Below are 22,873 nucleotides of genomic sequence, written 5' to 3'. Positions count from 1 at the left end.
TTGTATAAATGAAAATAGAACTTTCTGTTTTACAAAAATCACAAAACATGTTACCCTGGAGCTCAGGTAAGGCACAGAATCACCAATAAATGTTACCTGGACCTCAGGCAAGGCACAAAATATGCACCGCTTCACAAAAAATGTTACCCAGAGCTCAGGTTAGGCATGAAAATATCAACTGGTGCGCAGGTAAGGTTAAAAATATGGAACGCTTCACGAATTTGCGTGTCATCCTTGCGCAGGGGCCATGCTAATCTTCTCTGTATCGTTCCAATTTTAGTATATGTGCTGCCGGAGCGAGCACAAGAGACCTACCTGAGCCTGCGCTACCTAAGGGGCGGGTTCTGGCCATGGTTCGCAGTCATGGACTGAGTGCGAAAGCATGCATAGCACGCGTGTGTGCCTCGTAAGGACAGCCTAAACTGGCAGCACTTACAAACAAGACAAATCTGCATCAGGAGGTTTATCAAACACAACCTCTCATGTTGAGCTGAACACATTTAGACATCAATGTCCCTCCGAGGCAGGCAAATGGAGTCCACGGATGTGCGCTGCCGACTTATGCAGCCGACTGCCTCGATCCTGCTATTGGCTGCACCCTCACAAAGAACTGCACTGTCACCACCTCCAGCCTGTCCGCTGCATGCTGTCCTCATCTCAGTCACCATCAGCTGAACATGCTTGAAAGATTCATCGCACACTGAAAGAAAAAGAAAAAACACAACAACAAAACAATAGTATTACTAGGTATAGGTAAGGTCAGGCCATCTGACAGCAAAAGGTAAAATCTGAAGAAAAGTAAACAAGGAGCCCGCCATCTTCAAATTCAAATACGGTACTTCCGGATCTCCCCGTACATTGCTAGTAATTGCCACCAGAGGTCAGTCGGCTCATTCCTTTCACAAGGGCTCTCCAGCTAGAAAAGGGAAAACCGTCAAAAAGACGGTGCATGCACGGAAGAGCCTTACTTTGATACAGTCTATGGGAAGAACATCGTTTACATACAATTAATAGAGACACTTGAGAAAAAAACAAAAAAACACTGCATGGTTTTTAATACCATATACAGTACGCCCGAAAGGTACTTTACACTATAACAGAAACTGGAGGCTGAGTTTTTCAAGGCAATTCATCAAAAGTTAATTTAGAGTAAGCACTCGAAATGCACTAAAAAGGACGAAAACGCGGAGGAAACGAGTTCTTCGAAACACGAGTGTTTGCTCAAAACAAACGTGGAAAGCAGCATTCCCTCTTTGACCACTCAGCAGACTGCCGTGTGTGTATATCCAACCAAAGCAAGCTGAGTGGTTCTTCTGCGTTGTCGTTTTCGTTAGCTAGCCACTATGGCACACGATTATTTACTTCTGTGGTGTAGGCTAACTTAACACGGCGACTTTTGGCGTCCGCTGGGCCTACGTGGGGGAAATGCCACGTTTTCCAGCATGGCCTCTGAAAATGTTGTGACAATTGTCTTTACCTGTGCCACGTACGGTGCTTCTCATCTACTTCCCCAATCTCTAAGCATGCAAAATGGCCAGACACATACAATAAGCGAGGCACCGGAGCACTAAATTACATCGCCTCGCCAAGGTAGCAAACGAGCTAGCTACAGCCGGCCTAGCACGTGGAAACAGTTTGCTCAGTAGCTGGATAATCCTCGCACAGCAGCCAAGCCTTCCAGAAAATGCAATAAATAGCCTACACGACTGTATTTACGACGTGTATCAGGAATAATCTTGTTAACAAGGGGGTTACTGTACGACGCGGAGGCGAAGGACTATGGCCACCAGTCGTTAGCTAGCAAGCGAACAAGTTGATTCCACACCAAGTTAACGTGACATGCGGACCGCCTACAGCAGGCAACCTTACCCGAGAGACGTCCGGCCGCAGTAGCACTGTTTTATGTGAGCACGCGTCCATATTGCACCGAACTGAAACAAGTGAAACTATTTGGAAAAATACAATATTATCTCCCGTAGGCGACGAAGCCATCTGCCCGTGTAGGCCGAGTGCAAATACAGGCGTGGCTACGCAAAACTTTATTTGTGTACCACGTTACAGACAGAACTACAACAGGGTGTGTCTTACGATTTCTTTTTAAAATGTCTACGGATTTGGAGTCGCGAAGACCCATCGGCAGGCTATTCCAAAGGCTAGAGCAGTAATAACCAAAAGACGCTGCATCACCATATGCCTTTAGGTTCTAGCCTCCGGGACAAGACTGTGGGCTATTGTGAAGCCTTCAATCTAATTTCGTTTTAAATTTCGTAAGACATGCATTTTTAATGAGACATCTGGAATATACCCCATGTACAAAGTTCCTTTTTTATTTTATTTTTTACTGTACTCAGAATGATATACCTGATCTTCATTCAGAACTATGTAAAGGGGAAAAAACGCGAATGGTTTTCAATGCTGCGAATGTTTCACCCAACAGAATTCACACAGCATTGCGGTTTCCCGTTCTTTCTTTTTCACATTACATTACATTACATTGCAGGCATTTAGCAGACGCTCTTATCCAGAGCGACGCACAATGAAGTGCGACGAGGACCCTGGAGGACAGACATTCTCAACAAAATAACACCGTGCCACTGTGTAGGCCTTCCTGAGGATGACGCTTTTATCCAAAGCTACCGACAAGTCCTGATGTGTGTTTCTATCGGGATGTGCGGTGTACCTACAGGTTCAAAGACAAAATAAAACCAGTCTACAATACAACTTATGTATTTTCATAACTCGAGAAATATACCTTACATTCCCAACAAAATAACACCGTGCCACTGTGTAGGCCATCCTGAGGATGTTAGGTTGAGTTGCCACAATGCTAGCAAATAAATAAATAAATAAATAAATAAATAAATAAATAAATAAATAAATAAATAAATAAATAAATAAATAAATAATCATTTGTTATTTAGCAGACGCTTTTATCCAAAGAGACCTACATGTCCTGATGTGTGTTGTACCTATAGGTTGAAAGACAAAATTAAACCGGAAACCAGTCTACAATACAACTAATGTATTTTGATAACTCGAGAAATATACTTGCCTGATGCAACTCAAAGTTACAAAATTCACCCAACTTTGCTGTTTCACTTTTTTTTTTTCTTCTTCTTTATTTTGGTTCATTTAACATTCCCAACAAAATGACACCGTGCCACGGTGTAGGTCATTCTGAGGATGTTAGGTCTAGTTGCTACAATGCAAGCTATAAATAAATAATCATTTGTTATTTAGCAGACGCTTTTATCCAAAGCGACCGACAAGTCCTGATTAGACTAAGCAGGAAACAGCCCTGGAGCAATGGGGTGTTAAGGGCATCCCCCAAGGGCCCAACAGCTGTGCGGATCTTATCGCAGCTACACCGGGGCTCGAACCGCCGACCTTGCCACTGCACTACAGGCTGGCCTCTTAAAAGTCAAATGGATTTGGCCACTTTACCGATCTTCTCTGTTCCAATGTTCCAATATGTTCCAATATTGGAGCCAATCAGAGGCCGTGCCTTGTTCCAATTTACAACTTTCACCAACTTTGACAAAGCGGCTCAGCCAATCAGATGGCCGGATTTGTTCCAAATTGAACACGTGTTTGTTCCAAATTCATCACGTGTTTAGCCGGCCAATTGTAGCTCTTCCTCCGTTTTGACTCAAATCGGCGCGTCGGCCATTGCTCCCGCATCGGTGAAAGGTAAGCTTTCAATGCGTTTTCTAATGAAATTTTTATTAAAATGAGAAGAATCATTTGTATTTTCATGTTAGCGATGGTCAGAGCAGGCTAGCTAGTTGGCTTTCGCGCTGTTCAATACGTTTATCGTTGCTGTTAATACACAGAACGAATGAATGAAAGAACTTTCCAGCTGTATAAACACATCATGTATGTATTTTTACATTAGAAATATATCGTAAGACAAAGCTGGCATGTCGCACATTTCGTTTTAATTACAAAACGTAATATTCTCTGGCTTGCAAGGCGGATAGCTGCTTGGCTATCTACCTACCTACCTCCATACCTCGATTCAGCGTGTGACTATACGAATAATGCAGCCTAATTACTCCCCCAATTTAATCATTTCTGTCGAAATGTTTTAAAAAGTGAGTCATTTCAGTGGTATAGTGTAGCTAGCTAGCTGTGGTTAGGTCTGTCAACTACTACATCTTGGTAGCCCCTGTGAAGTTAAATTAATTATTATTATTATTATTATTATTATTATTATTATTATTATTATTACTTTTAAATACTCTGTGTCACATAGCATGTTCATAAATCTTGTGATAAGCATGTTTTTCCTGTGTGCACAGCCTCACATTGCAGGGAACCTCAGTCGCAGACGGGCCGGGCGCTGCAGGACATCAGCTTGGACCATGACACTGCGAACATCTTAGACCAGGACACATGCCTCCCATGGGCATGCTCCATTTATTCTACTTATTTATGTGATTAAAATATCAGACCAGTGATCATTCTCATGTGACCGCGATAGCAGTCACTCTAGAAGCCAGTGAAAAATATATTTTCATACATATTGAACAGCAGAAAAACGCTCAGCTTTTAACACTAGGCGTCAGCATAGCTCCAGTTTAAGTTTGAGGACGTGCAAATCAGTCCTTGTTTTGTTTGATGGCAGTTTATTATCTACTGTTGGAACAATTGCCGAATTTAGTTGCAGCAACAAGTAGGTCCCCATTCACGTCCATCTCTTGTACTCATGACATTTCTCCATGTTCTGCTGTGAACGAGTTGTGCCATATTTGTATTGTCATTATTATTATTATTATTATTATTATTATTAATAATAATATAATCATTTTTAAAAATCACAACGGTGCTCCCTTTCTGCATTTTGTACTATCAAATAAAATTTCTGCCTGGAAAAGAAATGAAATTGGACAATGAGTAGCAAAACATTCTCAAGAACTGAATTCGAGTTTGCTAGACCTGGATATATGAACAGTCACAAAATATTAGGAGATACCCTCGTGATACTCAGTGTCGTCAGAGTAACAGACAACAGCGATTCGTCTCATTTAAAGTTTTATTTACAATATACACTCAAGGTGGTGTGCAGTGCACAAAGAAACATTTGCATCAATCAACGGAGGGGGAAAAAAGTGCCAAGTTGCAAGTCTAAAGCAAACAACCATCCAAAAATGAGCCCTTGCTCTTTGAAATTGGGGTTTATTTGATCAGAGGGAAGATGGCCAGCTACTGGCCCACCAGTGGGCCACACAAGCATACCACACCTCACGCAGAGCATCCGCCCATGTCCAGGCACTTGTCCGCTGGCGTATGAAGCCTTTTTCAAAGACGAGTCACCTCAGTGGCCTGTTGTACTCCTTGAAATGGGAACAATACAGAGAACCTGTTCTACTCTTTAAAATAGGACCGAGATGGATATTTTATTTAAAAAAAAAAAAAAAAAAAAGGTCGGCAGAGATGGAGATTCTATTTTTAAAATAGGACAGAGTTTCACTTTATTAGGTTTATCTCTACACTCGTACTTAAGACCACCAATTTGCCGTGACGTCACAGTAGCCTGTGCTATCACAACAGCCGTTGCCCTCTAGCGGTTCATACACACTCAGTGACCACTTTATTAGGTACACCTGTCCACCAGCCTGTAAATGCAAATATTTGGCCCACCCATTTCCTGTGCCGTCACAATAGCCTGTGATGTCACAATAGCCTCTGCCCTCGAGCAGAGTTAGTGGACACTCGGTGACCACTTTATTAGGTACACCCGGACAGCAGCTTGTATAAATGAAAATAGAACTTTCTGTTTTACAAAAATCACAAAACATGTTACCCTGGAGCTCAGGTAAGGCACAGAATCACCAATAAATGTTACCTGGACCTCAGGCAAGGCACAAAATATGCACCGCTTCACAAAAAATGTTACCCAGAGCTCAGGTTAGGCATGAAAATATCAACTGGTGCGCAGGTAAGGTTAAAAATATGGAACGCTTCACGAATTTGCGTGTCATCCTTGCGCAGGGGCCATGCTAATCTTCTCTGTATCGTTCCAATTTTAGTATATGTGCTGCCGGAGCGAGCACAAGAGACCTACCTGAGCCTGCGCTACCTAAGGGGCGGGTTCTGGCCATGGTTCGCAGTCATGGACTGAGTGCGAAAGCATGCATAGCACGCGTGTGTGCCTCGTAAGGACAGCCTAAACTGGCAGCACTTACAAACAAGACAAATCTGCATCAGGAGGTTTATCAAACACAACCTCTCATGTTGAGCTGAACACATTTAGACATCAATGTCCCTCCGAGGCAGGCAAATGGAGTCCACGGATGTGCGCTGCCGACTTATGCAGCCGACTGCCTCGATCCTGCTATTGGCTGCACCCTCACAAAGAACTGCACTGTCACCACCTCCAGCCTGTCCGCTGCATGCTGTCCTCATCTCAGTCACCATCAGCTGAACATGCTTGAAAGATTCATCGCACACTGAAAGAAAAAGAAAAAACACAACAACAAAACAATAGTATTACTAGGTATAGGTAAGGTCAGGCCATCTGACAGCAAAAGGTAAAATCTGAAGAAAAGTAAACAAGGAGCCCGCCATCTTCAAATTCAAATACGGTACTTCCGGATCTCCCCGTACATTGCTAGTAATTGCCACCAGAGGTCAGTCGGCTCATTCCTTTCACAAGGGCTCTCCAGCTAGAAAAGGGAAAACCGTCAAAAAGACGGTGCATGCACGGAAGAGCCTTACTTTGATACAGTCTATGGGAAGAACATCGTTTACATACAATTAATAGAGACACTTGAGAAAAAAACAAAAAAACACTGCATGGTTTTTAATACCATATACAGTACGCCCGAAAGGTACTTTACACTATAACAGAAACTGGAGGCTGAGTTTTTCAAGGCAATTCATCAAAAGTTAATTTAGAGTAAGCACTCGAAATTCACTAAAAAGGACGAAAACGCGGAGGAAACGAGTTCTTCGAAACACGAGTGTTTGCTCAAAACAAACGTGGAAAGCAGCATTCCCTCTTTGACCACTCAGCAGACTGCCGTGTGTGTATATCCAACCAAAGCAAGCTGAGTGGTTCTTCTGCGTTGTCGTTTTCGTTAGCTAGCCACTATGGCACACGATTATTTACTTCTGTGGTGTAGGCTAACTTAACACGGCGACTTTTGGCGTCCGCTGGGCCTACGTGGGGGAAATGCCACGTTTTCCAACAAGGCCTCTGAAAATGTTGTGACAATTGTCTTTACCTGTGCCACGTACGGTGCTTCTCATCTACTTCCCCAATCTCTAAGCATGCAAAATGGCCAGACACATACAATAAGCGAGGCACCGGAGCACTAAATTACATCGCCTCGCCAAGGTAGCAAACGAGCTAGCTACAGCCGGCCTAGCACGTGGAAACAGTTTGCTCAGTAGCTGGATAATCCTCGCACAGCTGCCAAGCCTTCCAGAAAATGCAATAAATAGCCTACACGACTGTATTTACGACGTGTATCAGGAATAATCTTGTTAACAAGGGGGTTACTGTACGACGCGGAGGCGAAGGACTATGGCCACCAGTCGTTAGCTAGCAAGCGAACAAGCTAATTCCACACCAAGTTAACGTGACATGCGGACCGCCTACAGCAGGCAACCTTACCCGAGAGACGTCCGGCCGCAGTAGCACTGTTTTATGTGAGCACGCGTCCATATTGCACCGAACTGAAACAAGTGAAACTATTTGGAAAAATACAATATTATCTCCCGTAGGCGACGAAGCCATCTGCCCGTGTAGGCCGAGTGCAAATACAGGCGTGGCTACGCAAAACTTTATTTGTGTACCACGTTACAGACAGAACTACAACAGGGTGTGTCTTACGATTTCTTTTTAAAATGTCTACGGATTTGGAGTCGCGAAGACCCATCGGCAGGCTATTCCAAAGGCTAGAGCAGTAATAACCAAAAGACGCTGCATCACCATATGCCTTTAGGTTCTAGCCTCCGGGACAAGACTGTGGGCTATTGTGAAGCCTTCAATCTAATTTCGTTTTAAATTTCGTAAGACATGCATTTTTAATGAGACATCTGGAATATACCCCATGTACAAAGTTCCTTTTTTATTTTATTTTTTACTGTACTCAGAATGATATACCTGATCTTCATTCAGAACTATGTAAAGGGGAAAAAACGCGAATGGTTTTCAATGCTGCGAATGTTTCACCCAACAGAATTCACACAGCATTGCGGTTTCCCGTTCTTTCTTTTTCACATTACATTACATTACATTGCAGGCATTTAGCAGACGCTCTTATCCAGAGCGACGCACAATGAAGTGCGACGAGGACCCTGGAGGACAGACATTCTCAACAAAATAACACCGTGCCACTGTGTAGGCCTTCCTGAGGATGACGCTTTTATCCAAAGCTACCGACAAGTCCTGATGTGTGTTTCTATCGGGATGTGCGGTGTACCTACAGGTTCAAAGACAAAATAAAACCAGTCTACAATACAACTTATGTATTTTCATAACTCGAGAAATATACCTTACATTCCCAACAAAATAACACCGTGCCACTGTGTAGGCCATCCTGAGGATGTTAGGTTGAGTTGCCACAATGCTAGCAAATAAATAAATAAATAAATAAATAAATAAATAAATAAATAAATAAATAAATAAATAAATAATCATTTGTTATTTAGCAGACGCTTTTATCCAAAGAGACCTACATGTCCTGATGTGTGTTGTACCTATAGGTTGAAAGACAAAATTAAACCGGAAACCAGTCTACAATACAACTAATGTATTTTGATAACTCGAGAAATATACTTGCCTGATGCAACTCAAAGTTACAAAATTCACCCAACTTTGCTGTTTCACTTTTTTTTTTTCTTCTTCTTTATTTTGGTTCATTTAACATTCCCAACAAAATGACACCGTGCCACGGTGTAGGTCATTCTGAGGATGTTAGGTCTAGTTGCTACAATGCAAGCTATAAATAAATAATCATTTGTTATTTAGCAGACGCTTTTATCCAAAGCGACCGACAAGTCCTGATTAGACTAAGCAGGAAACAGCCCTGGAGCAATGGGGTGTTAAGGGCATCCCCCAAGGGCCCAACAGCTGTGCGGATCTTATCGCAGCTACACCGGGGCTCGAACCGCCGACCTTGCCACTGCACTACAGGCTGGCCTCTTAAAAGTCAAATGGATTTGGCCACTTTACCGATCTTCTCTGTTCCAATGTTCCAATATGTTCCAATATTGGAGCCAATCAGAGGCCGTGCCTTGTTCCAATTTACAACTTTCACCAACTTTGACAAAGCGGCTCAGCCAATCAGATGGCCGGATTTGTTCCAAATTGAACACGTGTTTGTTCCAAATTCATCACGTGTTTAGCCGGCCAATTGTAGCTCTTCCTCCGTTTTGACTCAAATCGGCGCGTCGGCCATTGCTCCCGCATCGGTGAAAGGTAAGCTTTCAATGCGTTTTCTAATGAAATTTTTATTAAAATGAGAAGAATCATTTGTATTTTCATGTTAGCGATGGTCAGAGCAGGCTAGCTAGTTGGCTTTCGCGCTGTTCAATACGTTTATCGTTGCTGTTAATACACAGAACGAATGAATGAAAGAACTTTCCAGCTGTATAAACACATCATGTATGTATTTTTACATTAGAAATATATCGTAAGACAAAGCTGGCATGTCGCACATTTCGTTTTAATTACAAAACGTAATATTCTCTGGCTTGCAAGGCGGATAGCTGCTTGGCTATCTACCTACCTACCTCCATACCTCGATTCAGCGTGTGACTATACGAATAATGCAGCCTAATTACTCCCCCAATTTAATCATTTCTGTCGAAATGTTTTAAAAAGTGAGTCATTTCAGTGGTATAGTGTAGCTAGCTAGCTGTGGTTAGGTCTGTCAACTACTACATCTTGGTAGCCCCTGTGAAGTTAAATTAATTATTATTATTATTATTATTATTATTATTATTATTATTATTACTTTTAAATACTCTGTGTCACATAGCATGTTCATAAATCTTGTGATAAGCATGTTTTTCCTGTGTGCACAGCCTCACATTGCAGGGAACCTCAGTCGCAGACGGGCCGGGCGCTGCAGGACATCAGCTTGGACCATGACACTGCGAACATCTTAGACCAGGACACATGCCTCCCATGGGCATGCTCCATTTATTCTACTTATTTATGTGATTAAAATATCAGACCAGTGATCATTCTCATGTGACCGCGATAGCAGTCACTCTAGAAGCCAGTGAAAAATATATTTTCATACATATTGAACAGCAGAAAAACGCTCAGCTTTTAACACTAGGCGTCAGCATAGCTCCAGTTTAAGTTTGAGGACGTGCAAATCAGTCCTTGTTTTGTTTGATGGCAGTTTATTATCTACTGTTGGAACAATTGCCGAATTTAGTTGCAGCAACAAGTAGGTCCCCATTCACGTCCATCTCTTGTACTCATGACATTTCTCCATGTTCTGCTGTGAACGAGTTGTGCCATATTTGTATTGTCATTATTATTATTATTATTATTATTATTATTAATAATAATATAATCATTTTTAAAAATCACAACGGTGCTCCCTTTCTGCATTTTGTACTATCAAATAAAATTTCTGCCTGGAAAAGAAATGAAATTGGACAATGAGTAGCAAAACATTCTCAAGAACTGAATTCGAGTTTGCTAGACCTGGATATATGAACAGTCACAAAATATTAGGAGATACCCTCGTGATACTCAGTGTCGTCAGAGTAACAGACAACAGCGATTCGTCTCATTTAAAGTTTTATTTACAATATACACTCAAGGTGGTGTGCAGTGCACAAAGAAACATTTGCATCAATCAACGGAGGGGGAAAAAAGTGCCAAGTTGCAAGTCTAAAGCAAACAACCATCCAAAAATGAGCCCTTGCTCTTTGAAATTGGGGTTTATTTGATCAGAGGGAAGATGGCCAGCTACTGGCCCACCAGTGGGCCACACAAGCATACCACACCTCACGCAGAGCATCCGCCCATGTCCAGGCACTTGTCCGCTGGCGTATGAAGCCTTTTTCAAAGACGAGTCACCTCAGTGGCCTGTTGTACTCCTTGAAATGGGAACAATACAGAGAACCTGTTCTACTCTTTAAAATAGGACCGAGATGGATATTTTATTTAAAAAAAAAAAAAAAAAAAAGGTCGGCAGAGATGGAGATTCTATTTTTAAAATAGGACAGAGTTTCACTTTATTAGGTTTATCTCTACACTCGTACTTAAGACCACCAATTTGCCGTGACGTCACAGTAGCCTGTGCTATCACAACAGCCGTTGCCCTCTAGCGGTTCATACACACTCAGTGACCACTTTATTAGGTACACCTGTCCACCAGCCTGTAAATGCAAATATTTGGCCCACCCATTTCCTGTGCCGTCACAATAGCCTGTGATGTCACAATAGCCTCTGCCCTCGAGCAGAGTTAGTGGACACTCGGTGACCACTTTATTAGGTACACCCGGACAGCAGCTTGTATAAATGAAAATAGAACTTTCTGTTTTACAAAAATCACAAAACATGTTACCCTGGAGCTCAGGTAAGGCACAGAATCACCAATAAATGTTACCTGGACCTCAGGCAAGGCACAAAATATGCACCGCTTCACAAAAAATGTTACCCAGAGCTCAGGTTAGGCATGAAAATATCAACTGGTGCGCAGGTAAGGTTAAAAATATGGAACGCTTCACGAATTTGCGTGTCATCCTTGCGCAGGGGCCATGCTAATCTTCTCTGTATCGTTCCAATTTTAGTATATGTGCTGCCGGAGCGAGCACAAGAGACCTACCTGAGCCTGCGCTACCTAAGGGGCGGGTTCTGGCCATGGTTCGCAGTCATGGACTGAGTGCGAAAGCATGCATAGCACGCGTGTGTGCCTCGTAAGGACAGCCTAAACTGGCAGCACTTACAAACAAGACAAATCTGCATCAGGAGGTTTATCAAACACAACCTCTCATGTTGAGCTGAACACATTTAGACATCAATGTCCCTCCGAGGCAGGCAAATGGAGTCCACGGATGTGCGCTGCCGACTTATGCAGCCGACTGCCTCGATCCTGCTATTGGCTGCACCCTCACAAAGAACTGCACTGTCACCACCTCCAGCCTGTCCGCTGCATGCTGTCCTCATCTCAGTCACCATCAGCTGAACATGCTTGAAAGATTCATCGCACACTGAAAGAAAAAGAAAAAACACAACAACAAAACAATAGTATTACTAGGTATAGGTAAGGTCAGGCCATCTGACAGCAAAAGGTAAAATCTGAAGAAAAGTAAACAAGGAGCCCGCCATCTTCAAATTCAAATACGGTACTTCCGGATCTCCCCGTACATTGCTAGTAATTGCCACCAGAGGTCAGTCGGCTCATTCCTTTCACAAGGGCTCTCCAGCTAGAAAAGGGAAAACCGTCAAAAAGACGGTGCATGCACGGAAGAGCCTTACTTTGATACAGTCTATGGGAAGAACATCGTTTACATACAATTAATAGAGACACTTGAGAAAAAAACAAAAAAACACTGCATGGTTTTTAATACCATATACAGTACGCCCGAAAGGTACTTTACACTATAACAGAAACTGGAGGCTGAGTTTTTCAAGGCAATTCATCAAAAGTTAATTTAGAGTAAGCACTCGAAATGCACTAAAAAGGACGAAAACGCGGAGGAAACGAGTTCTTCGAAACACGAGTGTTTGCTCAAAACAAACGTGGAAAGCAGCATTCCCTCTTTGACCACTCAGCAGACTGCCGTGTGTGTATATCCAACCAAAGCAAGCTGAGTGGTTCTTCTGCGTTGTCGTTTTCGTTAGCTAGCCACTATGGCACACGATTATTTACTTCTGTGGTGTAGGCTAACTTAACACGGCGACTTTTGGCGTCCGCTGGGCCTACGTGGGGGAAATGCCACGTTTTCCAGCATGGCCTCTGAAAATGTTGTGACAATTGTCTTTACCTGTGCCACGTACGGTGCTTCTCATCTACTTCCCCAATCTCTAAGCATGCAAAATGGCCAGACACATACAATAAGCGAGGCACCGGAGCACTAAATTACATCGCCTCGCCAAGGTAGCAAACGAGCTAGCTACAGCCGGCCTAGCACGTGGAAACAGTTTGCTCAGTAGCTGGATAATCCTCGCACAGCAGCCAAGCCTTCCAGAAAATGCAATAAATAGCCTACACGACTGTATTTACGACGTGTATCAGGAATAATCTTGTTAACAAGGGGGTTACTGTACGACGCGGAGGCGAAGGACTATGGCCACCAGTCGTTAGCTAGCAAGCGAACAAGTTGATTCCACACCAAGTTAACGTGACATGCGGACCGCCTACAGCAGGCAACCTTACCCGAGAGACGTCCGGCCGCAGTAGCACTGTTTTATGTGAGCACGCGTCCATATTGCACCGAACTGAAACAAGTGAAACTATTTGGAAAAATACAATATTATCTCCCGTAGGCGACGAAGCCATCTGCCCGTGTAGGCCGAGTGCAAATACAGGCGTGGCTACGCAAAACTTTATTTGTGTACCACGTTACAGACAGAACTACAACAGGGTGTGTCTTACGATTTCTTTTTAAAATGTCTACGGATTTGGAGTCGCGAAGACCCATCGGCAGGCTATTCCAAAGGCTAGAGCAGTAATAACCAAAAGACGCTGCATCACCATATGCCTTTAGGTTCTAGCCTCCGGGACAAGACTGTGGGCTATTGTGAAGCCTTCAATCTAATTTCGTTTTAAATTTCGTAAGACATGCATTTTTAATGAGACATCTGGAATATACCCCATGTACAAAGTTCCTTTTTTATTTTATTTTTTACTGTACTCAGAATGATATACCTGATCTTCATTCAGAACTATGTAAAGGGGAAAAAACGCGAATGGTTTTCAATGCTGCGAATGTTTCACCCAACAGAATTCACACAGCATTGCGGTTTCCCGTTCTTTCTTTTTCACATTACATTACATTACATTGCAGGCATTTAGCAGACGCTCTTATCCAGAGCGACGCACAATGAAGTGCGACGAGGACCCTGGAGGACAGACATTCTCAACAAAATAACACCGTGCCACTGTGTAGGCCTTCCTGAGGATGACGCTTTTATCCAAAGCTACCGACAAGTCCTGATGTGTGTTTCTATCGGGATGTGCGGTGTACCTACAGGTTCAAAGACAAAATAAAACCAGTCTACAATACAACTTATGTATTTTCATAACTCGAGAAATATACCTTACATTCCCAACAAAATAACACCGTGCCACTGTGTAGGCCATCCTGAGGATGTTAGGTTGAGTTGCCACAATGCTAGCAAATAAATAAATAAATAAATAAATAAATAAATAAATAAATAATCATTTGTTATTTAGCAGACGCTTTTATCCAAAGAGACCTACATGTCCTGATGTGTGTTGTACCTATAGGTTGAAAGACAAAATTAAACCGGAAACCAGTCTACAATACAACTAATGTATTTTGATAACTCGAGAAATATACTTGCCTGATGCAACTCAAAGTTACAAAATTCACCCAACTTTGCTGTTTCACTTTTTTTTTTTCTTCTTCTTTATTTTGGTTCATTTAACATTCCCAACAAAATGACACCGTGCCACGGTGTAGGTCATTCTGAGGATGTTAGGTCTAGTTGCTACAATGCAAGCTATAAATAAATAATCATTTGTTATTTAGCAGACGCTTTTATCCAAAGCGACCGACAAGTCCTGATTAGACTAAGCAGGAAACAGCCCTGGAGCAATGGGGTGTTAAGGGCATCCCCCAAGGGCCCAACAGCTGTGCGGATCTTATCGCAGCTACACCGGGGCTCGAACCGCCGACCTTGCCACTGCACTACAGGCTGGCCTCTTAAAAGTCAAATGGATTTGGCCACTTTACCGATCTTCTCTGTTCCAATGTTCCAATATGTTCCAATATTGGAGCCAATCAGAGGCCGTGCCTTGTTCCAATTTACAACTTTCACCAACTTTGACAAAGCGGCTCAGCCAATCAGATGGCCGGATTTGTTCCAAATTGAACACGTGTTTGTTCCAAATTCATCACGTGTTTAGCCGGCCAATTGTAGCTCTTCCTCCGTTTTGACTCAAATCGGCGCGTCGGCCATTGCTCCCGCATCGGTGAAAGGTAAGCTTTCAATGCGTTTTCTAATGAAATTTTTATTAAAATGAGAAGAATCATTTGTATTTTCATGTTAGCGATGGTCAGAGCAGGCTAGCTAGTTGGCTTTCGCGCTGTTCAATACGTTTATCGTTGCTGTTAATACACAGAACGAATGAATGAAAGAACTTTCCAGCTGTATAAACACATCATGTATGTATTTTTACATTAGAAATATATCGTAAGACAAAGCTGGCATGTCGCACATTTCGTTTTAATTACAAAACGTAATATTCTCTGGCTTGCAAGGCGGATAGCTGCTTGGCTATCTACCTACCTACCTCCATACCTCGATTCAGCGTGTGACTATACGAATAATGCAGCCTAATTACTCCCCCAATTTAATCATTTCTGTCGAAATGTTTTAAAAAGTGAGTCATTTCAGTGGTATAGTGTAGCTAGCTAGCTGTGGTTAGGTCTGTCAACTACTACATCTTGGTAGCCCCTGTGAAGTTAAATTAATTATTATTATTATTATTATTATTATTATTATTATTATTATTATTACTTTTAAATACTCTGTGTCACATAGCATGTTCATAAATCTTGTGATAAGCATGTTTTTCCTGTGTGCACAGCCTCACATTGCAGGGAACCTCAGTCGCAGACGGGCCGGGCGCTGCAGGACATCAGCTTGGACCATGACACTGCGAACATCTTAGACCAGGACACATGCCTCCCATGGGCATGCTCCATTTATTCTACTTATTTATGTGATTAAAATATCAGACCAGTGATCATTCTCATGTGACCGCGATAGCAGTCACTCTAGAAGCCAGTGAAAAATATATTTTCATACATATTGAACAGCAGAAAAACGCTCAGCTTTTAACACTAGGCGTCAGCATAGCTCCAGTTTAAGTTTGAGGACGTGCAAATCAGTCCTTGTTTTGTTTGATGGCAGTTTATTATCTACTGTTGGAACAATTGCCGAATTTAGTTGCAGCAACAAGTAGGTCCCCATTCACGTCCATCTCTTGTACTCATGACATTTCTCCATGTTCTGCTGTGAACGAGTTGTGCCATATTTGTATTGTCATTATTATTATTATTATTATTATTATTATTAATAATAATATAATCATTTTTAAAAATCACAACGGTGCTCCCTTTCTGCATTTTGTACTATCAAATAAAATTTCTGCCTGGAAAAGAAATGAAATTGGACAATGAGTAGCAAAACATTCTCAAGAACTGAATTCGAGTTTGCTAGACCTGGATATATGAACAGTCACAAAATATTAGGAGATACCCTCGTGATACTCAGTGTCGTCAGAGTAACAGACAACAGCGATTCGTCTCATTTAAAGTTTTATTTACAATATACACTCAAGGTGGTGTGCAGTGCACAAAGAAACATTTGCATCAATCAACGGAGGGGGAAAAAAGTGCCAAGTTGCAAGTCTAAAGCAAACAACCATCCAAAAATGAGCCCTTGCTCTTTGAAATTGGGGTTTATTTGATCAGAGGGAAGATGGCCAGCTACTGGCCCACCAGTGGGCCACACAAGCATACCACACCTCACGCAGAGCATCCGCCCATGTCCAGGCACTTGTCCGCTGGCGTATGAAGCCTTTTTCAAAGACGAGTCACCTCAGTGGCCTGTTGTACTCCTTGAAATGGGAACAATACAGAGAACCTGTTCTACTCTTTAAAATAGGACCGAGATGGATATTTTATTTAAAAAAAAAAAAAAAAAAAAGGTCGGCAGAGATGGAGATTCTATTTTTAAAATAGGACAGAGTTTCACTTTATTAGGTTTATCTCTACACTCGTACTTAAGACCACCAATTTGCCGTGACGTCACAGTAGCCTGTGCTATCACAACAGCCGTTGCCCTCTAGCGGTTCATACACACTCAGTGACCACTTTATTAGGTACACCTGTCCACCAGCCTGTAAATGCAAATATTTGGCCCACCCATTTCCTGTGCCGTCACAATAGCCTGTGATGTCACAATAGCCTCTGCCCTCGAGCAGAGTTAGTGGACACTCGGTGACCACTTTATTAGGTACACCCGGACAGCAGCTTGTATAAATGAAAATAGAACTTTCTGTTTTACAAAAATCACAAAACATGTTACCCTGGAGCTCAGGTAAGGCACAGAATCACCAATAAATGTTACCTGGACCTCAGGCAAGGCACAAAATATGCACCGCTTCACAAAAAATGTTACCCAGAGCTCAGGTTAGGCATGAAAATATCAACTGGTGCGCAGGTAAGGTTAAAAATATGGAACGCTTCACGAATTTGCGTGTCATCCTTGCGCAGGGGCCATGCTAATCTTCTCTGTATCGTTCCAATTTTAGTATATGTGCTGCCGGAGCGAGCACAAGAGACCTACCTGAGCCTGCGCTACCTAAGGGGCGGGTTCTGGCCATGGTTCGCAGTCATGGACTGAGTGCGAAAGCATGCATAGCACGCGTGTGTGCCTCGTAAGGACAGCCTAAACTGGCAGCACTTACAAACAAGACAAATCTGCATCAGGAGGTTTATCAAACACAACCTCTCATGTTGAGCTGAACACATTTAGACATCAATGTCCCTCCGAGGCAGGCAAATGGAGTCCACGGATGTGCGCTGCCGACTTATGCAGCCGACTGCCTCGATCCTGCTATTGGCTGCACCCTCACAAAGAACTGCACTGTCACCACCTCCAGCCTGTCCGCTGCATGCTGTCCTCATCTCAGTCACCATCAGCTGAACATGCTTGAAAGATTCATCGCACACTGAAAGAAAAAGAAAAAACACAACAACAAAACAATAGTATTACTAGGTATAGGTAAGGTCAGGCCATCTGACAGCAAAAGGTAAAATCTGAAGAAAAGTAAACAAGGAGCCCGCCATCTTCAAATTCAAATACGGTACTTCCGGATCTCCCCGTACATTGCTAGTAATTGCCACCAGAGGTCAGTCGGCTCATTCCTTTCACAAGGGCTCTCCAGCTAGAAAAGGGAAAACCGTCAAAAAGACGGTGCATGCACGGAAGAGCCTTACTTTGATACAGTCTATGGGAAGAACATCGTTTACATACAATTAATAGAGACACTTGAGAAAAAAACAAAAAAACACTGCATGGTTTTTAATACCATATACAGTACGCCCGAAAGGTACTTTACACTATAACAGAAACTGGAGGCTGAGTTTTTCAAGGCAATTCATCAAAAGTTAATTTAGAGTAAGCACTCGAAATGCACTAAAAAGGACGAAAACGCGGAGGAAACGAGTTCTTCGAAACACGAGTGTTTGCTCAAAACAAACGTGGAAAGCAGCATTCCCTCTTTGACCACTCAGCAGACTGCCGTGTGTGTATATCCAACCAAAGCAAGCTGAGTGGTTCTTCTGCGTTGTCGTTTTCGTTAGCTAGCCACTATGGCACACGATTATTTACTTCTGTGGTGTAGGCTAACTTAACACGGCGACTTTTGGCGTCCGCTGGGCCTACGTGGGGGAAATGCCACGTTTTCCAGCATGGCCTCTGAAAATGTTGTGACAATTGTCTTTACCTGTGCCACGTACGGTGCTTCTCATCTACTTCCCCAATCTCTAAGCATGCAAAATGGCCAGACACATACAATAAGCGAGGCACCGGAGCACTAAATTACATCGCCTCGCCAAGGTAGCAAACGAGCTAGCTACAGCCGGCCTAGCACGTGGAAACAGTTTGCTCAGTAGCTGGATAATCCTCGCACAGCAGCCAAGCCTTCCAGAAAATGCAATAAATAGCCTACACGACTGTATTTACGACGTGTATCAGGAATAATCTTGTTAACAAGGGGGTTACTGTACGACGCGGAGGCGAAGGACTATGGCCACCAGTCGTTAGCTAGCAAGCGAACAAGTTGATTCCACACCAAGTTAACGTGACATGCGGACCGCCTACAGCAGGCAACCTTACCCGAGAGACGTCCGGCCGCAGTAGCACTGTTTTATGTGAGCACGCGTCCATATTGCACCGAACTGAAACAAGTGAAACTATTTGGAAAAATACAATATTATCTCCCGTAGGCGACGAAGCCATCTGCCCGTGTAGGCCGAGTGCAAATACAGGCGTGGCTACGCAAAACTTTATTTGTGTACCACGTTACAGACAGAACTACAACAGGGTGTGTCTTACGATTTCTTTTTAAAATGTCTACGGATTTGGAGTCGCGAAGACCCATCGGCAGGCTATTCCAAAGGCTAGAGCAGTAATAACCAAAAGACGCTGCATCACCATATGCCTTTAGGTTCTAGCCTCCGGGACAAGACTGTGGGCTATTGTGAAGCCTTCAATCTAATTTCGTTTTAAATTTCGTAAGACATGCATTTTTAATGAGACATCTGGAATATACCCCATGTACAAAGTTCCTTTTTTATTTTATTTTTTACTGTACTCAGAATGATATACCTGATCTTCATTCAGAACTATGTAAAGGGGAAAAAACGCGAATGGTTTTCAATGCTGCGAATGTTTCACCCAACAGAATTCACACAGCATTGCGGTTTCCCGTTCTTTCTTTTTCACATTACATTACATTACATTGCAGGCATTTAGCAGACGCTCTTATCCAGAGCGACGCACAATGAAGTGCGACGAGGACCCTGGAGGACAGACATTCTCAACAAAATAACACCGTGCCACTGTGTAGGCCTTCCTGAGGATGACGCTTTTATCCAAAGCTACCGACAAGTCCTGATGTGTGTTTCTATCGGGATGTGCGGTGTACCTACAGGTTCAAAGACAAAATAAAACCAGTCTACAATACAACTTATGTATTTTCATAACTCGAGAAATATACCTTACATTCCCAACAAAATAACACCGTGCCACTGTGTAGGCCATCCTGAGGATGTTAGGTTGAGTTGCCACAATGCTAGCAAATAAATAAATAAATAAATAAATAAATAAATAAATAAATAATCATTTGTTATTTAGCAGACGCTTTTATCCAAAGAGACCTACATGTCCTGATGTGTGTTGTACCTATAGGTTGAAAGACAAAATTAAACCGGAAACCAGTCTACAATACAACTAATGTATTTTGATAACTCGAGAAATATACTTGCCTGATGCAACTCAAAGTTACAAAATTCACCCAACTTTGCTGTTTCACTTTTTTTTTTTCTTCTTCTTTATTTTGGTTCATTTAACATTCCCAACAAAATGACACCGTGCCACGGTGTAGGTCATTCTGAGGATGTTAGGTCTAGTTGCTACAATGCAAGCTATAAATAAATAATCATTTGTTATTTAGCAGACGCTTTTATCCAAAGCGACCGACAAGTCCTGATTAGACTAAGCAGGAAACAGCCCTGGAGCAATGGGGTGTTAAGGGCATCCCCCAAGGGCCCAACAGCTGTGCGGATCTTATCGCAGCTACACCGGGGCTCGAACCGCCGACCTTGCCACTGCACTACAGGCTGGCCTCTTAAAAGTCAAATGGATTTGGCCACTTTACCGATCTTCTCTGTTCCAATGTTCCAATATGTTCCAATATTGGAGCCAATCAGAGGCCGTGCCTTGTTCCAATTTACAACTTTCACCAACTTTGACAAAGCGGCTCAGCCAATCAGATGGCCGGATTTGTTCCAAATTGAACACGTGTTTGTTCCAAATTCATCACGTGTTTAGCCGGCCAATTGTAGCTCTTCCTCCGTTTTGACTCAAATCGGCGCGTCGGCCATTGCTCCCGCATCGGTGAAAGGTAAGCTTTCAATGCGTTTTCTAATGAAATTTTTATTAAAATGAGAAGAATCATTTGTATTTTCATGTTAGCGATGGTCAGAGCAGGCTAGCTAGTTGGCTTTCGCGCTGTTCAATACGTTTATCGTTGCTGTTAATACACAGAACGAATGAATGAAAGAACTTTCCAGCTGTATAAACACATCATGTATGTATTTTTACATTAGAAATATATCGTAAGACAAAGCTGGCATGTCGCACATTTCGTTTTAATTACAAAACGTAATATTCTCTGGCTTGCAAGGCGGATAGCTGCTTGGCTATCTACCTACCTACCTCCATACCTCGATTCAGCGTGTGACTATACGAATAATGCAGCCTAATTACTCCCCCAATTTAATCATTTCTGTCGAAATGTTTTAAAAAGTGAGTCATTTCAGTGGTATAGTGTAGCTAGCTAGCTGTGGTTAGGTCTGTCAACTACTACATCTTGGTAGCCCCTGTGAAGTTAAATTAATTATTATTATTATTATTATTATTATTATTATTATTATTATTATTACTTTTAAATACTCTGTGTCACATAGCATGTTCATAAATCTTGTGATAAGCATGTTTTTCCTGTGTGCACAGCCTCACATTGCAGGGAACCTCAGTCGCAGACGGGCCGGGCGCTGCAGGACATCAGCTTGGACCATGACACTGCGAACATCTTAGACCAGGACACATGCCTCCCATGGGCATGCTCCATTTATTCTACTTATTTATGTGATTAAAATATCAGACCAGTGATCATTCTCATGTGACCGCGATAGCAGTCACTCTAGAAGCCAGTGAAAAATATATTTTCATACATATTGAACAGCAGAAAAACGCTCAGCTTTTAACACTAGGCGTCAGCATAGCTCCAGTTTAAGTTTGAGGACGTGCAAATCAGTCCTTGTTTTGTTTGATGGCAGTTTATTATCTACTGTTGGAACAATTGCCGAATTTAGTTGCAGCAACAAGTAGGTCCCCATTCACGTCCATCTCTTGTACTCATGACATTTCTCCATGTTCTGCTGTGAACGAGTTGTGCCATATTTGTATTGTCATTATTATTATTATTATTATTATTATTATTAATAATAATATAATCATTTTTAAAAATCACAACGGTGCTCCCTTTCTGCATTTTGTACTATCAAATAAAATTTCTGCCTGGAAAAGAAATGAAATTGGACAATGAGTAGCAAAACATTCTCAAGAACTGAATTCGAGTTTGCTAGACCTGGATATATGAACAGTCACAAAATATTAGGAGATACCCTCGTGATACTCAGTGTCGTCAGAGTAACAGACAACAGCGATTCGTCTCATTTAAAGTTTTATTTACAATATACACTCAAGGTGGTGTGCAGTGCACAAAGAAACATTTGCATCAATCAACGGAGGGGGAAAAAAGTGCCAAGTTGCAAGTCTAAAGCAAACAACCATCCAAAAATGAGCCCTTGCTCTTTGAAATTGGGGTTTATTTGATCAGAGGGAAGATGGCCAGCTACTGGCCCACCAGTGGGCCACACAAGCATACCACACCTCACGCAGAGCATCCGCCCATGTCCAGGCACTTGTCCGCTGGCGTATGAAGCCTTTTTCAAAGACGAGTCACCTCAGTGGCCTGTTGTACTCCTTGAAATGGGAACAATACAGAGAACCTGTTCTACTCTTTAAAATAGGACCGAGATGGATATTTTATTTAAAAAAAAAAAAAAAAAAAAAGGTCGGCAGAGATGGAGATTCTATTTTTAAAATAGGACAGAGTTTCACTTTATTAGGTTTATCTCTACACTCGTACTTAAGACCACCAATTTGCCGTGACGTCACAGTAGCCTGTGCTATCACAACAGCCGTTGCCCTCTAGCGGTTCATACACACTCAGTGACCACTTTATTAGGTACACCTGTCCACCAGCCTGTAAATGCAAATATTTGGCCCACCCATTTCCTGTGCCGTCACAATAGCCTGTGATGTCACAATAGCCTCTGCCCT

General features: G+C 42.4%; 4 non-coding genes across 4 annotated transcripts; all 4 read right to left on the bottom strand.

Moving 5' to 3' along the window:
• Window positions 1–197: 197 nt before the first annotated feature.
• Window positions 198–304, bottom strand: LOC133117255 (U6 spliceosomal RNA). The gene has a single exon (XR_009706042.1). It is a non-coding gene; the product is annotated as a U6 spliceosomal RNA (small nuclear RNA).
• Window positions 305–5,949: 5,645 nt separating this feature from the next.
• On the bottom strand, window positions 5,950–6,056 carry LOC133117254 (U6 spliceosomal RNA). The gene has a single exon (XR_009706041.1). It is a non-coding gene; the product is annotated as a U6 spliceosomal RNA (small nuclear RNA).
• A 5,630-nt stretch (window positions 6,057–11,686) lies between these two features.
• LOC133117253 (U6 spliceosomal RNA) lies at window positions 11,687–11,793 on the bottom strand. Its single transcript, XR_009706040.1, has one exon. It is a non-coding gene; the product is annotated as a U6 spliceosomal RNA (small nuclear RNA).
• Window positions 11,794–17,406: 5,613 nt separating this feature from the next.
• Window positions 17,407–17,513, bottom strand: LOC133117252 (U6 spliceosomal RNA). Its single transcript, XR_009706039.1, has one exon. It is a non-coding gene; the product is annotated as a U6 spliceosomal RNA (small nuclear RNA).
• Between the last annotated feature and the right edge of the window lie 5,360 nt (window positions 17,514–22,873).

The sequence above is a fragment of the Conger conger genome, chromosome 17, assembly GCF_963514075.1.
Source record: "Conger conger chromosome 17, fConCon1.1, whole genome shotgun sequence".
Lineage (NCBI taxonomy): Eukaryota > Metazoa > Chordata > Actinopteri > Anguilliformes > Congridae > Conger > Conger conger.
This window is presented reverse-complemented; position numbering and strand designations above follow the sequence as displayed.